The sequence below is a fragment of the Macrobrachium nipponense genome, chromosome 40 (assembly GCF_015104395.2).
Source record: "Macrobrachium nipponense isolate FS-2020 chromosome 40, ASM1510439v2, whole genome shotgun sequence".
In the NCBI taxonomy this organism is placed as follows: domain Eukaryota; kingdom Metazoa; phylum Arthropoda; class Malacostraca; order Decapoda; family Palaemonidae; genus Macrobrachium; species Macrobrachium nipponense.
Window position 1 is genome coordinate 2,876,963 of NC_061101.1, and position 18,987 is coordinate 2,895,949.

The window sequence follows — 18,987 nt, forward strand, 5'->3', positions numbered from 1 at the left end:
GCTGCTCTCTTTCCGGAGAAGCTAGTGGAGGAGTCTGTGGAACGGGGGAGGAAGGCCAGCCAAGGCCCAATCGTTTATAGGGCCCCTCCCCTAGTCAGTCGGTGCCGAAAAGACCTAGTGAGAGGCGAAGCCTCAGAATAGGACCCTCTCGGCTCCCCCACCCCACGGAATCACCCCTGTGGAACTGGAGAGACCAGGGAACTCAGCCCTCCCCCAGGACCCTCCCTCCTTCCCAGGCACCCTTCAGGTCCAGACACCCTACTTCTTCCAGGAGGGGTCGTAACAACCGCTTCCCTAGGAGGAAGTAGGAGTCGAGGCCCTCTACCGTGTCTTTCGCCACCGGTGGGGGGTTGCCTCTCGAGCTGTTGGTAGAACTGGGAGGTTCTAGGAGCCGAGCCCTGGACAGTCCAGGTCCTCAGGGACGGTTACCGAATCCCCTTTCTAGACCAGAAGCCTCCCTTGACAGGGGAGCCAGCCAATCTGGCCTCTCAGCCCTGGAACCCTGTTCACAGGGAGGCCCTAAGGCTAGAAGTTCAGGCACTGCTGGAGAAGGGAGCCCTCCAGCAGGTGGTGGATCGCTCCCCCGGGTTCTTCAGTCGACTTTTCCTGGTGGAGAAGTCGTCGGGGGGGTGGCGACCGGTCATAGACCTTTCGGTCCTCAACTCATTCATCCTAAAGACGCCCTTCAAGATGGAAACACCACGCTCGGTGCTGGCTTCCGTGAGGGAAGGGGATTTCATGATGTCCCTGGATCTCAAAGACGCCTACTTCCAGATGCCCGGTACACCCACCGTCCTCCAGAAAATACCTTCGCATAGTTGGGAGGACCAGACCTTCCAGTTCAAGTCACTCTGCTTCGGACTGGCAACGGCCCCACAAGTGTTCACGAGGGTGTTCTCCCTGGTGTCGTCTTGGGCCCACAAGAGGGGTATACGCCTTCTCAGGTACCTAGACGACTGGCTACTCCTTTCCTCCTCAAAGGAGCGCTTGGTAGAACAGAGAGACGCCCTCCTGGCCTTCTGCAAAACCCAACCCTGGGAATCATGTGAACTGGGAGAACGTCCCTTCTAGCTCCCTCCACCAGGATGGTGTACCTGGGGATGGAATTGGATACGGAAGTGGGCGAGCTTTCCCCTTGGAGGACAGGCTGGCAAACCTCCGAAAAATTGCCTGCAACTTCCTAAGCCACCCCCCCGAGACCGCAAAGGAGTGGACTAAAGGCTTTTAGGCCACCTGGTCTCCCGGGGAAAAACTAGTCCCCCAGGGAAGGCTGAGATTAAGGCCACTACAATGGGACCTGAAAGTAGGGTGGTCCTAGAAGGAGGAAACACCTCAAAAGCCGGTTTCCATCTCACTGGCAGCAAGGAAGGCCCTCGGTTGGTGGCTGAATCCTGCAAACTCTCATCGGGGTGTGCCCCTCGGGTCAGTGCCCCCGGAGATGCTCCTGTTTTACGGACGCGTCGAAGGCAGGCTGGGGGGCCCACCTGAATTCCCTCTCTGTGCGGGGGATATGGTCGCAAGAGCAGAGCACCTTCCACATAAACAAACTGGAGCTCTTGGCAGTAAAGCATGCCCTGGAAGCATTCAAGGAGGCAGTGGGAGGACACTCGGTGTGTCTGATGGTGCGACAATGCCACGGTGGTCGCCTACGTCAAGAGGCAAGGAGGTCCTGAAGAGTCAAGGGATCTCTGCGGATTGACGGAGGAGATCTTGAGCCAAACCGAAGCCCTCGGGACCTCCTTGATGGCAAGATTCATTCCCGGCAAGAAAAACGTAATCGCCGACGGCCTCAGCAGACCGGGTAAGGTGGTGGGATCCAAATGGTCCCTACACCCGAAGTAGCAAGGGAACTAATAGGGAAGTGGGGCTCCCCATCCCTGGACCTGTTTGCTACAAGGCTAAACACCAAACTGCCGGTGTACTGCTCCCCGGTGCCGGACCCAGCCGCGTTTTGGGAGGATGCGTTCCAGCACCCAGTGGGACGGCCTGGACATGTACGCGTTCCTCCCTTCGGAGTCCATCAGGCAGGTCCTCAACCACCTAAGGAAGGCGAAAGGGGCGGCCCCGACGTTGGTGGCGCCTTGGTGGCCGGACAGGGAGTGGTTCCCGGACCTTCTAGAGTGGCCTCTCTTCCCCCTTGGGAGCTGCCCCCAGGCCAGACCTGTTAAGACAGCCCCACTTCGAGAGGTTCCACAGGAACATTCCAGCCCTCTCCCTTCACGGCTGGAGACTATCGAGCGGCTGTTAAATAGGTGAGGGTTTTCTGGGAGGGTGGCTTCTCACATGTCCAGTTACTTGAGGGAATCCTCCTCTAACATCTACCAGGCAAAGTGGAAGGTTTTTGGGGCCTGGTGTAGAAAGCGGAACCTGGAACCTCTCCGAGCGAAGATCCCAGACATCGCAGAATTCTTGACCTACCTGAGGTTGGACAAGGGCCTGTCAATTCCGGCAGTCAAAGGAGCCAGGTCCGCATTGAGCCAGGTCTTCTCCCTGAAAGGGCTGGATCTGGGGAACTCGAAGCCTCTGTCCTTGCTCATAAGGAGCTTTGAGCAGAAGTGTCCTCCCAGCGCTGGCTTGGTTCCCCGCTGGGATGTTGCAATAGTTTTAGATTCCCTGAGGAAGCCCCCGTTTGAGCCGCTCAAGGACATCCTGGATAGGGAGCTGACCCTCAAGACAGTGTTTCTGCTAGCCCTGGCCTCCACGAAGAGGGTGGGGGAGCTCCACGGCCTCTCGTATGTAGTGACCCACACGAGGGGATGGAAGGAACTCTCATTCAGGTTTGTCCCCTCCTTCGTGGCTAAGAATCAGAACCCCTCGAGCTCGGATCTCAGGTTCGTGGAGTTTTCCATCCCTGCCCTCCCGAAATCGGACCAGCCTAAGGATCTCCTCCTTTGTCCGGTGAGGGCAGTTCGGAAGTACATGGAAAGAACAGGCCCGATTCAGGCCGGAGGTAAAGAACCTCTTCGTCACCACGGGAAGGGTGAAGAAGGCAGCCTCGAAAAAACACCATCTCCTTTTGGCTGAGAGAAACCATCCGTAGAGCCTACGAGAAGGGGGGCCTTTCCTCTCCAGAGGGAGCCATGGCCCCCCATGACATCAGGGTGGGGGAATTGGGGTGTCCCTTTCATTCTCAAAGAACATGGCAGTGGACCAGGTCCTGAGGGCAGGAGTCTGGAATAGGCAGTCGACATTCACAGCCCACTATCTAAAAGACTGCACGAGAAGGTCGCTCGATGCCCTTTGAGATTGGCCCCGTGGTGGCAGGCCAGCAACAGGTCTAGGTCCCCTCTCCAATCTTCTTGGAGTGGACGGGCCGGTGTGTATTGAGTGTATGTGAGTGTGTGTGGCTTTTCCTCAAATCCCCCCTAATCCTTATCCTTGTTATCCCTGGGCCTTTGGTTGGAGCGAGGAATCCAGGATACTCAGGTAAGATACGCAGGAGTGCGTATGGTTCTCAGTACAAACCACAGTTTTACATGTCAAGGTTTGGTTATACCCGCACCAGGCTTGCCTTGCACCCCTCCGAACCAACCACCCACGATAACGGGGCTGGGTTGAGTTCTAAGGGGAGCAGTCGCCCCTCCTCTGACCTATCACCTTTGGGGCCGCCGTTATTTCCCTCCCCTCAACCTTCGCCCTCCTCCTAAAGAGTAAGTCTCCTATGGAATGGTTCGAGGGAAGTAATTTATTTCGCATCGGGACAAATCACAAATTCTTGGTAATTTGTATTTTTCCTAGCGATACTTACCTCGAACCATGGAATTAAACTCCCTCCCTTCCAGCCCCGCTGAAGCTTAGGGGAGACACCTCAGAGTGGAGTAAGAAGGACTGACTATAGGTCATTAGGATGGCTTGGTCTCTGACCCCTGGGGCATAGGCCTGACCTGGGTGTGGCATATAACCAGAATTTTCTGGTTGGACCCGGATCGACATCCGGGAATCTCCTATGGAATGGTTCGAGGTAAGTATCGCTAGGAAAAATACAAATTACCAAGAATTTGTGATTTTTTATCAGCCCCCAACTAAAACCAGAAACAAACTTTTAAATATTTAAAGATTTTTTCACATTAATCATTAGGTCATTTATGTGCTGACCCATGTTAATTTGTGGTCAATAATCATCCCCAGAAATTTTACTTCACTTTCGTAAGGAATAATATAGATCCTTTTAAACTAAGTGTGGGAACTTCTTCCAAACGCCGGCATCTGGTAAATCTTACTGCAACTGTTTTGGAAGAGGAGGATTTGAAACCATTCTCATCAGCCCGCTCAGTAATTGCATTAATAGACCTTTGCAGATGTTTACATAATGACAATGAATCATATTCTGTGCAGTATATTGCAAGGTCATCAACAAAAAGTGAGCATTTAATACGAGGCAAGATTTTTTCAACCACACTATTTATTGCCACTGAAAAAGTGTTACACTTAAAACGCTCCTTCCTCCTGCACAAAAGGTTGGGAGAAAGAGTTTCACACTTTTACCTTTAAAAATCTGTCCGTTAAAAAGGGATATATAAATCTGATCATTCTTCCACATATGCCCATCTTGTGCAATTGTTTCATGATGCCAGTTCTCCAGGCTTTTTTGAGATAAAAAAAAATACCCCGATGGTCTGACATTGTTTGGTGAATCCTTGCTGGATTTGGTTGGTCAGCCTCAGCGACGGATCAAGGGTGGAGCGGTTTTTCCTGAAACCAAATTGAAATGATGATATTAATCCTTTAGTTTCTAAGTGCCAAACTAGTCTAGTATTTATCATTTTCTCCATCAGCTTACACACACAGCTGGTAAGAGTTATTGGTCTATAGCTGGTGGCTAGGGAAGCATCTTTACTAGACTTTTTAATAGGAACAACTATGGATATTTTCCAGTCGTTGGGTAAAATTCCCGTTTCCCATATTTTGTTTATAATCTTGAGTAAATATTTTTTGGCATCGTCTGGGAGGTGTTCAAGCATTTCATATATGATTGTATCCTCACCTGGAGTTGTGGATTCACTAGAGGAGAGTGCCTCCCGTAATTCTCTCAAGGAAAACCTGTACTTGTATGGTTCAGATTTTCCTGAATCGAATTCCAGAATCATTTCAGAATTCCTAATTTTTTGAAATTCTCGAGACTAATTGTTGGCGCTGGAAACTTCAGAAAAGTGTTTTCCTAGCTCATCTGGCAACTTCAGTGGGTTCTGTGATCAGAGTGTCATTTATTTTTAATGAGGGTAATGGTGACGCAACAAATTTCCCACTCAGTTTCATTATTTTGCGCCACACCACTTTCAGTGGAGTCTTTGAGTTTATTCCATTAATATATTATATAGTAAAGGCATCTTTCTCTTTTGGCTCTCTTATAAAAGCGCCGTTGCTAAGCTTAAAGCACGTTTGTAGATTAATTTAGACTGAGGAGAGCCACTAGTTTTGTAACGTCTGTAGCACTTCCTAGTAACTTTCCTCAGAATATCACAAGTCTTATTCCACCAGGGAACTGCAGGTCTACGAAGTTTGCCTTTTGTTTTGGGAATCGAGCCTTCAGCTCTCTTCAGAGTAGATTCAGTAAAGTAATCATAAGCATCTAGATGAGAATGAAATGACCCAAACTCCATATCTAGTTTGACGCCCTTACTGAATTTATGCCAGTCTGCCTCCTCTACCTTCCACTTCGGTAAAACTTCAGATGGACCATTCACAGCATATTTCAAATGGATCGGGTAATGATCACTCCCATTTAAATTTCCGTTCACAGACCAACTAAAATCAAGGTGGATACTTGTTGAAGAGATACTAAGGTCCAGTGCAGAGAAATGATGATCATGAATGCTGTGGAAAGTCATTGACCCATTATTATATAGGATAACATCATTCCCATCAATAATGTCTCCAATTGATTTCCCTTTACTGTCTAGAAACCGACTTCCCCAAAGGGGGTTGTACTTCCCCAAAGGGGGTTGTGGGCATTAAAATCTCCTAGGAGAAGTAAAGGAGCTGGAAGTTGGTTAATTAAGGACTGAATATCTTCACTGTTAAAAACAAGATCTGGTGGAAGGTATAAGGAGCAGACTGTTATCCTCTTTTCCAAGATGACTGAAATAGCAACAGCCTGTAGAGTTGTATTTAATTGTATTATGGAGTGCTGCAGAGATTTATTAACAATAATTGCAGCACCTCCATGGGCCCGACCACCACTTTGGGGAGAGGAGTTAAATGTTAAATAATTTAGCCCAGGATTATAAGAGGGTTACCTAACATTGTCTCCTGCAGGCATATAATCCCTGGATTGGATTCATGAATTAAGACTTTAAGGTCTTCTGTAAGTACGGGCTCTGAGACCGTTACAGTTCCACTGAAGGAGATCGAACATGAATGTTAAGGTGGTAAAACGTGCTACTTCCCACTCCTTGGAGTGGGGAGAGGAAAGTTCTCCTTTATAAGTGATTATTTCTTTAATCCCTTTTCATTTGAATTGGAATTTAGAGTTTTTGGCTGATCATATTTCTGGTTATGATTCTGATCGGAATTTCTACTGTGATTCTGCGAATCACAAGGTTCATTAGTCTTAGGGCGGCAAGACTGATCAGAACTCACAAGTTTTTGGGCTGAAACTGCTTTTGGAACCACCTTTCTAGGCGGAGAGATCTCTTCCAAAACACTGAACCCATTTGAGGTTTTTATTTTAAAGCCATCATTATTTGGGGATATATTCCTTGTGCGCTTCTTGGTGGTTGTAATTATAGTTTTGTTTTCATTTTTGTTTGTGGGTGACAATTGATGGCTCTGAATTAGCTCTATCTAATTGGGCTTGCTCCCTTGGATTATTCTTTTTTGGAACAGCTTCCCGAATTATTAATTGATTTTGGCTCCCCCTTTTTTTGAGGTGAGCCTGCAACTATCATATTAGTCACCTATGTATTGACTTTGGGAGGTGAGTTTTCTGTACTTCTTGAAGTACAACTTTTGGTGTTGGACTCCGAGGCACTAGCAGATGAACATTTCTGGACAGATTGGGGATTTTCATTATTTACAGTCCGTGAAGTAGCAGGTGTGTGATGCCTACTGTCAGATGAAGTTATTAGTTGCCTTACATTGCTGGAATTTTTCATAAGTTTTATTACTGAAGCATAGGTAGAGTTGGCACTTTTGTTTGCCCCCATTATCACACGCTTTGCTTCGCTAATGCTGATATGTTCATTGTCAGCCACTGCCAATACATCTTCAAATATGTATCTGAGGCAGGCCCTAGAATTTGGAGAGTGATCACCCTTACATTGAAAACAGTATTGGGCTGCTACACATTCGTCAAAATTATCATGCTCCGCAGAGCACACAGAACATCTTTTGTTGTTTTCACACGAGTTTTTAATGTAACCATATTCAAAACATTTGCGACACTGTTTAGAATTTCTTTTATATCTTTTAACCTGCATCCTCTCATGGCCAACAATGATAGTATCAGGTAGGTAACTGGAGAAAAAGGTTAAAAGGATAGCTGCATCCCCTCTTAGTTTTTTTACATTAGATACACAAGAAGGACATCGATGGAAAATCTCCTCCTCTTCAAAAACATGCAGGTCTTTTGAGTATAGTACTACTCCTTTCAGTGTGTTAAGGAATTTATGCAATAGATTCGATATTTCCACTTTCAGGAGGTTTAAAATTCGATAGCAAAATTGCTTGGGTTTCATTACCAGCTTTTATTAGCAAGTTCTTCCCATAACGTTTCAAATTTCCAATGGGAATGGAACCTACCTTGCTCTCAATACATTCAGCAGCCTTTATAAAATTTTGTCCTCCCTCCTTGTAGCTAGCAACATGCCATATAGGGGTAGGAAGCGCTCTGGTACATGGGGCTGGTCCATGTTCTTCATTCTTAGGGATAAAATCAAATGGCTCATCATTTAAATTTTTCACTGAAAACACTTTCGTGCTAAGAACCGAATCATCGAGAATGTGGCCATGTAGTCATTGTTGTGCCTCACTAGCTTCCAAAGGTGAGGAAAATTTAACATAAACAGAAAATGACTGCTTGTCTTTTTCCAGAAGTCATTTAATTCATTCCACTTAACCAAATTGTTTCATTACACTGTACAAACACTCATCATCTAATGACAAGTTTACATTAGTGCAATGAAGGACTCTACTATTAGGATCAAATCCACCAGATTTACTAACACCCTGGTGTCTCAGTGTTTGGTTCTGTCTGATAGCCGAGCTCATATCCATCTTCACGCCAGAAGTCGTTGCCAGTGCCAGTAAGTCGTCGGATCCAGGGGAGGGAAAACTATTGTCCAAATCCATAGAATTATGCCAGTTCACATTCAGAAGTCCAAAATGTGCGCACCCAATACCTAAGAGCCCAGCTGAGACCCCAACAGCGAATCAGAAAGGGAAACCCAGGCAGCTTCTAATGCCTAGTCTCACCACCCCAACAAACTGTCAAGAGCCCACAAAGCGATCTCAGGATAATAAGCACGCACACACCAGACTACCTCACACAAACCGGCTCACCCACACACCCAAAACTGTTTGGTTTTATCAAGAAAGTATCGTGGATCAGTCAGGTATTTGCATTCTCCACCAACGGCACAAGTGAGAGTTGACTCCCAATAGTCCACCCCATACCCTCCCCCTTCGGGATAGCATCAATATGCTTGCAGTGGCCCAGGTATAAGCCAATCCGCCTGCTGGGAGTTCTGCCCCCAATAATGGAGGACTGACTCCCCACTCCAAATGTATTGGTGGGCTTCCGGACAGAAGCCAGGAGTCCCATCCCTAAACACCCCCCCCCCCCCCCCCCCCCCAACAACCTGGATTCCGATGGGCCGATCCCTGGAGATAGTTCCGTCCTCAAGATGGCTATATGAAAATCCCATCATCATCTCTTAGGTCCAAACCATATCAGGTGGCGACTCAACCACCACAACTTCTCACTCACCTAAGCAGTAAAATTTATCAAAAAGTGGAAAATTCCACTAAATTACTCCAAAAAATTTCTAATATTTTTAATACGTGAGACTCTTGGACTCAGACCCGGGAACAAATTCCAGGGGTTCAAGAGCCCCCTCACCACGTCAAGGTGGTCTCACTTTGAGGGTTTGTTTGTTTGTATGGTGTTTTTACGTTGCATGGAACCAGTGGTTATTCAGCAACGGGACCAACGGCTTTACGTGACTTCCGAACCACGTCGAGAGTGAACTTCTATCACCAGAAATACACATCTCTCACTTCTCAATGGAATGGCCAAGAATCGAACTCGCGACCACCGAGGTGGAACGCCAACACCATACCAACCACGCCACAGAGGCGCCTTTGAGGGGGAGGGTGGTCTAGAACCGTCTCTGCACCTCGCACGGTCCAACAGTAAGCTTCACCGAAGGTTTGTTTGTTTGTTCGTATAGTGTTTTTACGTTGCACCGAAGGGTCTGCAGTAACTTCCTTACGTCCTTTTTGCACTTTTTTTTTTCTTCACCCTTTCTTTCATCTCTTTAACTACGACTCCTTAGAGCAGCCGTTGGGTCTTCTTCTCCCAATTACAACTTTAGAATCCTGGATCTGCGCCTCATAATATATTTTCTGGCTCTGTTTCTCGCACTTCCTCCAGTGCTTGCTTGATTTTGTACGCATAGACCTCATAAAAAAAAGTGTGGTAATAAAATAATGCAAAATTCACGTTTTATATTTTAATAGAACGTAAGATAAGGATGGTTAAAACAAGATGTTTTGATTAAGAAACAGTGAGAGATGGTAGGTGAGATCGCCACACTGCAAGGGAACACCCCTCACAGTAGCAGAGAGAGAGAGAGAAAGAGAGAGAGTTACAGAACCTATCAGCTAAAATATCAATAATAGACTTGCTCATATAAAATTAAAATAAATATATAACGACCACAACAGCCTAAGCTGATTGTTATGGAGATATATAAATGATAATTTTGCAAAACAATATAATGAAATCACCCTCAAGACGAACACCAGTAAGATTACAAATAATTGAATCTACTCAGCATATCTTAATACTTCCTAATTTGCCGTTTCTTTTGGTTGGGGGGGGGGGGGGGCGCGGGGTAGGGGCTTCCTCATGGGGAAATATTTGACATTTCTATACATCATTTGTACTCTTGATTTAAATATACGAATCACCAACCAAAGATCTCTCATCTCTCTTACTCGAAAGACGAGAAAAAGAGAGATATTATATATCGCCAAATGAAGAGCTTCGATAACTTTCCATAAATGATTCCTAAATACAAGCAAGCAACCAGCAAGCAAATGTAAAAAAGATTGATAACTCCTTAGCAACAATCTCAGGTATTTTTTAGCATATACACAAGCAACAGGAACAATGAAAGGCGTATAATATATTATATATATATATATATATATATATATCTATATATTATATATATATATATATATAAATTCTATGAGAAACAACCCTCGCAGAGGTAATGGGAGATGTATAGTGTTTACATAACTGCATTTCTATGAGGAAACAGCCCTCACAGAGGTAATGACAGATGTATAGTGGTTGTATAACTACAATTCTATGAGGGAACATCCCTCACAGAGGTAATGAAAGATGTATAGTGTTTGTATAACTACAATTCTATGAGGGAACATCCCTCACAGAGGTAATGAAAGATGTATAGTGTTTGTATAACAACAATTCTATGAGCGGACATCCCTCACAGAGGTAATGAAAGATGTATAGTGTTTGTATAACTACAATTCTATGAGGGAACATCCCTCACAGAGGTTATGAAAGATGTATAGTGTTTGTATAACTACAATTCTATGAGGGAACATCCCTCACAGAGGTTATGAAAGATGTATAGTGTTTGTATAACTACAATTCTATAGGGAACTCCCTCACAGAGTAATGCAAAGATGTATAGTGTTTGCATAACTACAATTCTATGAGGAACATCCCTCACAGAGGTTATGAAAGATGTATAGTGTTTATAAACTCAATTATGAGGAACTCCCTCACAGAGGTTTATGAAAGATGTAGTGTTTGTATAACTACAATTCTATAGGGAACATCCCTCAAGGATGAAAGATGTATCTTGTTTGATAACTACAAATTTCTATGAGGGAACATCCCTCACAGAGGTAATGAAAGATATAGTTTTTGTATAACAACAATTCTAGAGGTAACATTCTCACCCAGAGGTTAATGAAAGATGTAGTGTTTGTATAACTAAATTCTATGAGGGAATATCCCTCACAGAGGTTATGAAAGAATGTATCGTGTTTGTATAACTACAATTATGAGGGAACCCTCACAGAGGTTAGAAAGATGTATAGTGTTTTTTTTTAACTACAATTCTATAGGGGACATCCCTCACAGATTGTATGACACAATTCTATGAGGGAATACCCTCATAATGAAAGTGGACAGCCCTCACAGAGGGGGTTATGAAAGATGTAATAGTGTTTGTATAACTACAATTCTAATGAGGGAATATCTCACAGTCCCTCACAGAGGTATGAAAGATGATAGTGTTTGTAACTACAATCAGAGGGAACACCCTCACAGAGGTATGAGATGTATGTGTTTGTATAACTACAATTCTAGAGGGAACATCCCTCACAGAGGTAATGAAAGATGTATGTGGTTTGTATAAACATGTCCCTATGAAAGACAATTTCTCCCAGAGGTAGAAAGAGTAGTGTTTGTATAACTACATCTATAAGAAAGATATCCCTCACAGAGGGTGTTATGAAAGATGTATAGTGTTTATAAATACAATTCTATGAGGGAATCCCTCACAGAGGTTATGAAAGAGTATAGTGTTTTTATAACTATTCTACCCTATTCTATTGGGAATATCCCTCACAGAGGTAATGAAAGATGTATAGTGTTTGTATAACAAACAATTCTATAGGGAATATCTCACGAGGTTATGAAAGATGTATAGTGTTTGTATAACTATAATTCTATGAGGGAACATCCCTCACGAGGTAATGAGATGTATAGTTTGTATAACTACAATTCTGAGGGAATAACCCTACAGAGGTAATGAAAGATGTATAGTGTTTGTATAACTACAATTCTATGAGGGAATATCCCTCACAGAGGTTATGAAAGATGTATAGTGTTTGTATAACTACAATTCTATGAAGGAATATCCCTCACAGAGGTTATGAAAGATGTAGTGTTTGTATAACTACAATTCATGAGGGATCCCTCACAGAGGTAATGAAAGATGTATAGTGTTTGTATAACTACAATCTATGAGGGAATATCCCTCACAGAGATAAGAAATGTATGTGTTTGTTAAACTACAATTCTATGAGGGAACACCCCTCATAGAGGTAATAAGATATAGTGTTTGTATAAACTACAATTCTATGAGGGAACATCCCTCACAGAGGTAATGAAAGATGTTTGGTGTGTATAACTACAATTCTAAGATGGAACATCCCTCACAGAGGTAATGAAAATGTATAGTGTTTGTATAACTACAATTCTATGAGGGAATATCCCTCACAGAGGTTATGAAAGATGTATAGTGTTTGTATAACTACAATTCTATGAGGGAACATCCCTCACAGAGGTAATGAATATGTATAGTGTTTAAATAAAGATAAATGCCACGAAGGAAAAATAATAAAGCCCACAAAAAGTTTTATACTGAAAACAACACACAGAAAGAAAATTCTAAGAACATTCTCAGTTTGCCTTATTTTAACGGATTTGAAACCATTAAACCATTGTTAAAAGCTTTTAATGTCAACCTTGTTTCTTCCTATAATAACACACTAAAAAGAATGTTAATAAAAAATGGCCCCAGAGAAAGCAACAACATAATATATAAAATTCCATGTATGGATTGTCCCTCATTCTACCTCGGACAGTCGAGCAAGGGCTTAGAAGTAAGGCTAAGCCAGCATAAATACTCTGTAAAAACTGGGCAAAAATCTAATGCATTATTTATTCATTTAAGTGAAAACAACCACCGAATTAATTGGATTGACAGTTCAGTAATTGCACGGTCAAGAGATGTCTTATCACGAAATCTTTTAGAATCTGCTTTAATACAACTTACTTTTCATTGTAATTTCAATGTTAGTCGTGGCCCCCCCCCTTTTTTTCATTTAGACCCTGTATCTGTAACATGTTTAAGAATGACCTCAAATATATAATTACTGACTTAAATAAAAATCAGTTGCCTTAGAGTTATTAAAAAAAATTTTATTGTAATGTATGTCTGTCATTTTTTGTGAATATGGTTTTGTCTACCAGGTTCCGTATAGCTGTCACCTATAATCCTTTAATTGTCTGGAGATTGTATCTGAGATGATTGTCTTAAACCTTTAATTGCACCCTTTGTTTATGCTTGTTTGGGAAGGTTTCTTATCTTCCAGGTGTGTCGGATTCTAGGCACTAATCCTTTTATAATCCCTATCTGTCAGTTATACAAACCTTCTTGTATTGTCTTTTCTCGTATTTTTGTCAGTAGCTGCTTCAGTAAAGGGCTTTTCAGCCGAAAGATCTCGCAGACTCCTTCGTTTATTTTTCCTTCGTGGCATTTATCTTTATTTATGGATTTATCACGTTCCTAACTTTCGTGATTCTGTTATACATGTATAGTGTTTGTATAACTACAATTCTATGAGGGAACATCCCTCACAGAGGTTATGTAAGATGTAGTGTTTATATAACTACAATTCTATGAGGGAACATCCCTCACAGAGGTAATGAAAGATACATAGTGTTTATATAACTAACAATTCTATAGGGAACATCCTCACAGAGGAACAGGGTGAAAGATACAGTGTTTATATAACTGCAATTCTATGAGGGAATCCCTCAATAGAGGCAATGAAAGATACAGTGGGTTGTATAACTATAATTCTATGAGGGAACAATCCCTCACAGAGGTATGAAAGATACATATGGTTGTATAACTATAATTCTGGGCATGAGGGCTCACAGAGGAATGAAAGAATACATAGTGGCGTTTATTAAACTATAATTCTATGAGGGAAACATCCCTCAACAGAGGTAAAATTGATGTAGTGTTTTGTATAACTACAATTCTATGAGGGAACATCCCTCACAGAGGTAATGAAATGATGTATAGTGTTTGTATAAAAAACAACAATTTCTATGAGGGGACATCCCCTCACAGAGGTAATGAAAGGATGTAGTGTTTGTATAACTATAATTTCTATGAGGGGAACATCCCTCACAGAGGTTATGAAAGATGTATAGTGTTTGTGATAACTACAATTCTATGAGGGAATATCCCTCACAGAGGTTATGAAAGATGTATAGTGTTTGTATAACTACAATTCTATGAGGGAACATCCCTCACAGAGGTTATGAAAGATGTAGTGTTTGTATAACTACAATTCTATGAGGGAACATCCCTCACAGAGATAATGAAAGATGTATAGTGTTTGTATAACTACAATTCTATGAGGGAACATCCCTCACAGAGGTTATGAATGATGTAGTGTTTGTATAACTACAATTCTATGAGGGAACATCCCTCACAGAGGTAATGAAAGATGTATAGTGTTTGTATAACTGCAATTCTATGACGGGACAGCCCTCACAGAGGTAACGAGATGTATAGTGTTTGTATAACTTCAACTCTATGAGGGAACAGCCCTCACAGAGGTAATGAGAGATACATAGTATGTGTATGATTGCAATACTATGATGGAGTAACCCTCACACAGGTAATGAGAGATATATATCGTTTGTATAACAACATAAATTAGATACATCACCTTTGAGCAATTTATATACTACATACAGGGTGAGGAATTTGGAAATAGTTATATATATATATATATATATATATATATATATATATATATATATATATATATATACACATGTTTTTTTGCACCCAATTCCTTTAAGTGTTTACTAAATATTAGTACCTGATAACCACTCGCCATAATCACTAATAATCCTTATTAGCTCTTGTCTACAAACAGCGTACCAAGTAGCTTCAGGGAAATCTGAAAAAAAAAAACAGTAATAAGAAGAATCAGTTGTAGAAATGCAAATATCTTTAACCAACTGAAATTTCAGAATTATTATTCATGATGTGAATTAGTGTATAATCATTCAAGATAGGATCATATCTATATTTCGTGTGCCAAAAAATGTCATTAACTTTGTCAAAATGTATTTTTCAAGATTAGAATGGTCACGCGAGGAAAATTCATAGATATTGCAATGTGAACATAAATGTGAATAATTTAAGAATGTACGGATAAATGTGAATTAAGCTGAAGAATGGGATGGAAAGCATCAAATTGCTTCTTTTAAAATTAAACGACTTTTCAATCATTTGTTATTCTTAAAGTTGTCTTATATCTTATGTTCTATACATTCGCGTAAATTGAGCGCCACTGCATAAATGCCAGCATTCTACAGAAACTAAATGACAAACTAATTATAACGTGATAATTTGAAGTTTATTATCCGCTTTTTAACGTCCGTAGCTAAATTTTACTCATCCATTTTTATTGTCGGAAGTTATTTTAATCACAGCACATGCGGGGCAGTATATTTTAAAACGTGACGAAATGAACGCGATTAAATCCTTAACTGGCAACTACTCGCAGGAGTAGTGACGTCACCATCGACACGGTCTAAAAGGCTTCGCATACGTATTGCTTCAAGAAGTCGATAAAGGAAAAGTTGAAAATACATACATACGTACGCATACATCTGAATAAAGACAGGAAACAGAAAGAAAAATAAACATCAAACGTATATTGATGTAATTTGTATTCTATACGAGCGCACATTATTTCTACATTAGTACCTAAAACGTAAACGTATGTAAATTTAACAAAATTATATGCAAGGGAAAAATAAACGTGCGTTTGTTTATATTTAAAAAAGCAAATAATGGGAATGAATTAAGCGTAATAACAAAAGCATGAGAAAGCCGTGATAAGTGAAAAAATTACGAAAAACGTAATGGTTTCCCAACAGCGAGTATACGTAGGTAGCGGTGAATTCTCCTATTGGCTAGACCAGACGGCGCTGTCTCAGTACTATCTAACAGGATGTTTTTAATCTCTAACTTTTCTTCCCTTTTTTTATAACAGATAAACTAAATACGTCTCAAAAGGGAATTTGTTTATAGACTGGAAAGATAAAAAAATTGTTGTTTTCCCTTATAGGTCTATACGTATTCCTGAGCTTAGTTGATTATGTATGACAAAGCGTGCGCGTTTATGAACACAACTGTTTTTTATTCTGACGTAAATCTAAGTTTATAAAAACATCGTCCTAGGTAGATATTAAATTCTATAACTGGCTTAGTTTAGTGGCCAAAGCGTCGTCGAATTAATCATTAAGATAAGATGAAAAAGGAATCACTTTTTACTAACTACCTCAAGTGGAAGAAGATGAGTCTATTAAAAGCCCGAGTGAGCAATATGTTATATATATATATATATATTATATATATATATATATATATATATATATATATAATATCTATATATATATATAAATTTATATATATTATATATATATATATATTGTCACTCGGCCTATTTGCTCCGAATTATCATAACCCAATCTTCATCATTACGGCCTGTTCGGCCTCCATCCGGATCAGCTTCAATTCCAGCCTCGCCCGCTCTCGCAGGAGCGCCTCCTTCTCAGCCCTGTATTCGAGAATCTTTTCTCGCAGCTGCTCTGGATCCAGGTCCTCGTCTCCTTCGTCCTCTGAGCTTTCCTCGTCGCTGCTGGTGTAGTCGCTTTCATCTTCTTCTTCGTCGTCGTCGTCGTCGTCGAGAGCCGGTTTAAGCATCTTTATGGGTCTAGCGTTTTCTGAGCTATCTAGACTGGGTTGTCTCCTTTTGCCCGTGGTAGTACCATACGGCGTTAAAGGTGTTTCTTCTCCTCCTCTTATTTCTTCTTCTCTATCATTCGAAGGCTTTTCTGTAATGTAGGTATGATAAATGAGAGGGATGGAGATCGTTAAAATATATTGCTGTGCCTCCAAATCAGTAAAAACCGCAGTTTTTATTTATTTTTTCAGGAAGGTGCACGAACGTCTAAAACAGCATAAACTTCTCCAACCGAGAGCTGAACATACAGTGTTGACATTATATCTCTGAATTTGTATTTCCTCAAAAGGAAATATATGAAATAAAACGTAAAAATCATTATTAAATGCCATAGTTAGGACTGAATTCAAATAGCTTGCACTAGGTCTAGGGTCAAACAGGATGTTAGTTTGGTTAGTTAAACGAGCACCAATGTAGACGAACGTTTAAGTAATTCAGCAGCTATTTATGTAGGATTTATGAATGCCGTTCTCTCTCTCTTACTGGTAAGACGTCTTTCTTTCTGAATTTACCATCCCCTCTCTCCTTCCCGAATTACTCCCCCATACGTCTCTCTGTGTACGTGTGCGTCTGTCACTCTTTCTCATTCCTCCACGGAACTTTTTTTTCTCTTCACAGCCACCGGAAGGAAAAACGTGATACTTCTACGACGAGATTAGGGCGTATGACGACGCAAAACCATTTAAACCTACATATATTGAAGGGATATATGGACTTTGAGGGTGAAACCTACCTAAATTGAAGGGATATATGGATTTTAAGGGTTAAACCTACCTTAATTGAAGGGATAAATGTGTTTTAAGGGTTAAACCTGCCTAAATTGAAGGGATAAATGTGTTTTAAGGGTTAAACCTACCTAAATTGAAGGGATATATGTGTTTTAAGGGTTAAACCTACCTGTATTGAAGGGATAAATGTGTTTTAAGGGTTAAACCTACCTATATTGAAGGGATAAGTGTGTTTTAAGGGTTAAACCTACCTAAATTGAGGGGATACATACAAGTTCGTAAGGTTTTAATCTACCCAAATTGAAGGGATATATGGATTTTAAGGGTTAATCTACCTAAATTGAAAGGATATATATAAGTTTCTAAGGGTTAAACCTACCTAAATTGATTGGATATGTATATTCTAAAGGATAAACCTACCTAAATTGATTGGATATGTATATTCTAAAGGATACCCTACCTAAATTGAAGGGCTATATATATATATATATATATATATATATATATATATATATATATATAATATATATATTAAGGGTTAACCCTACCTAAATTTAGGAAATATTTAGATTTTAAGTCAAGACCTTGAGCGTGGAGTCACTTCTGGGTATGTTAGGCTAATAGGGTGACACAAAAGAACTTAAATATAGGCCTAAGGCGTAAATGATCGATTTACTATTATTGTTATTATTGCTTTTGTTATCATGGTTTGATATCTGCGTAATACCATATCAGTCCTTATCATTGACTTAGTGGGCGATAAAGAGAAACAGCTTATCAAAATTATATTTAATCTTGTAAAGCTTTAATGTTTGAATTATCCCCACACCACTTCATAGACTCTAAATCAGATCAGTAAAAAAATCTGTATTATAATCAAGGTCACGGACACACACACACACACACATATATATATATATATATATATATATATATATATATATATATATATATATATATATATATACTGAGTTTTGGTCAGTGGACGAACAAAATAAATTATGCTAATTCACAACAATATATATATATATATATATAGATATATATATATATATATATATATATATATATATATATATATATATATATATATATATCTATATATATATATATATATATTTATATATATATAATACCCTTATACGCCTCACATATACATACAAACATTCTCTCTCTCTCTCTCTCTCTCTCTCTCTCTCTCTCTATATATATATATATATATATATATATATATATATATATATATACATATATATTTATAAAACTTCTAGAATTTTTCACGCTTCCTTGGATACACATGTCACTACGAAGCCTTGAGATCGAAGTGCAAGAAATAATCACGACGAGGTCACGTTACTGACCTGACCACGGGCTGTTCCTGTTCTGGAGCAAGAGCCCGTGGTGGCGCACAGAAAACAGATCACTCATT

The 18,987-nt window shown here is 40.6% G+C and overlaps 1 long non-coding RNA gene across 1 annotated transcript; it reads right to left on the reverse strand.

Annotated features, from left to right (window-relative positions):
• Window positions 1-14,791: 14,791 nt before the first annotated feature.
• On the reverse strand, window positions 14,792-16,434 carry LOC135211875 (uncharacterized). Its single transcript, XR_010313765.1, has 2 exons — window positions 16,366-16,434; window positions 14,792-14,973 (listed from the first exon to the last, which is right to left on the reverse strand). It is a non-coding gene; the product is annotated as an uncharacterized LOC135211875 (long non-coding RNA).
• Between the last annotated feature and the right edge of the window lie 2,553 nt (window positions 16,435-18,987).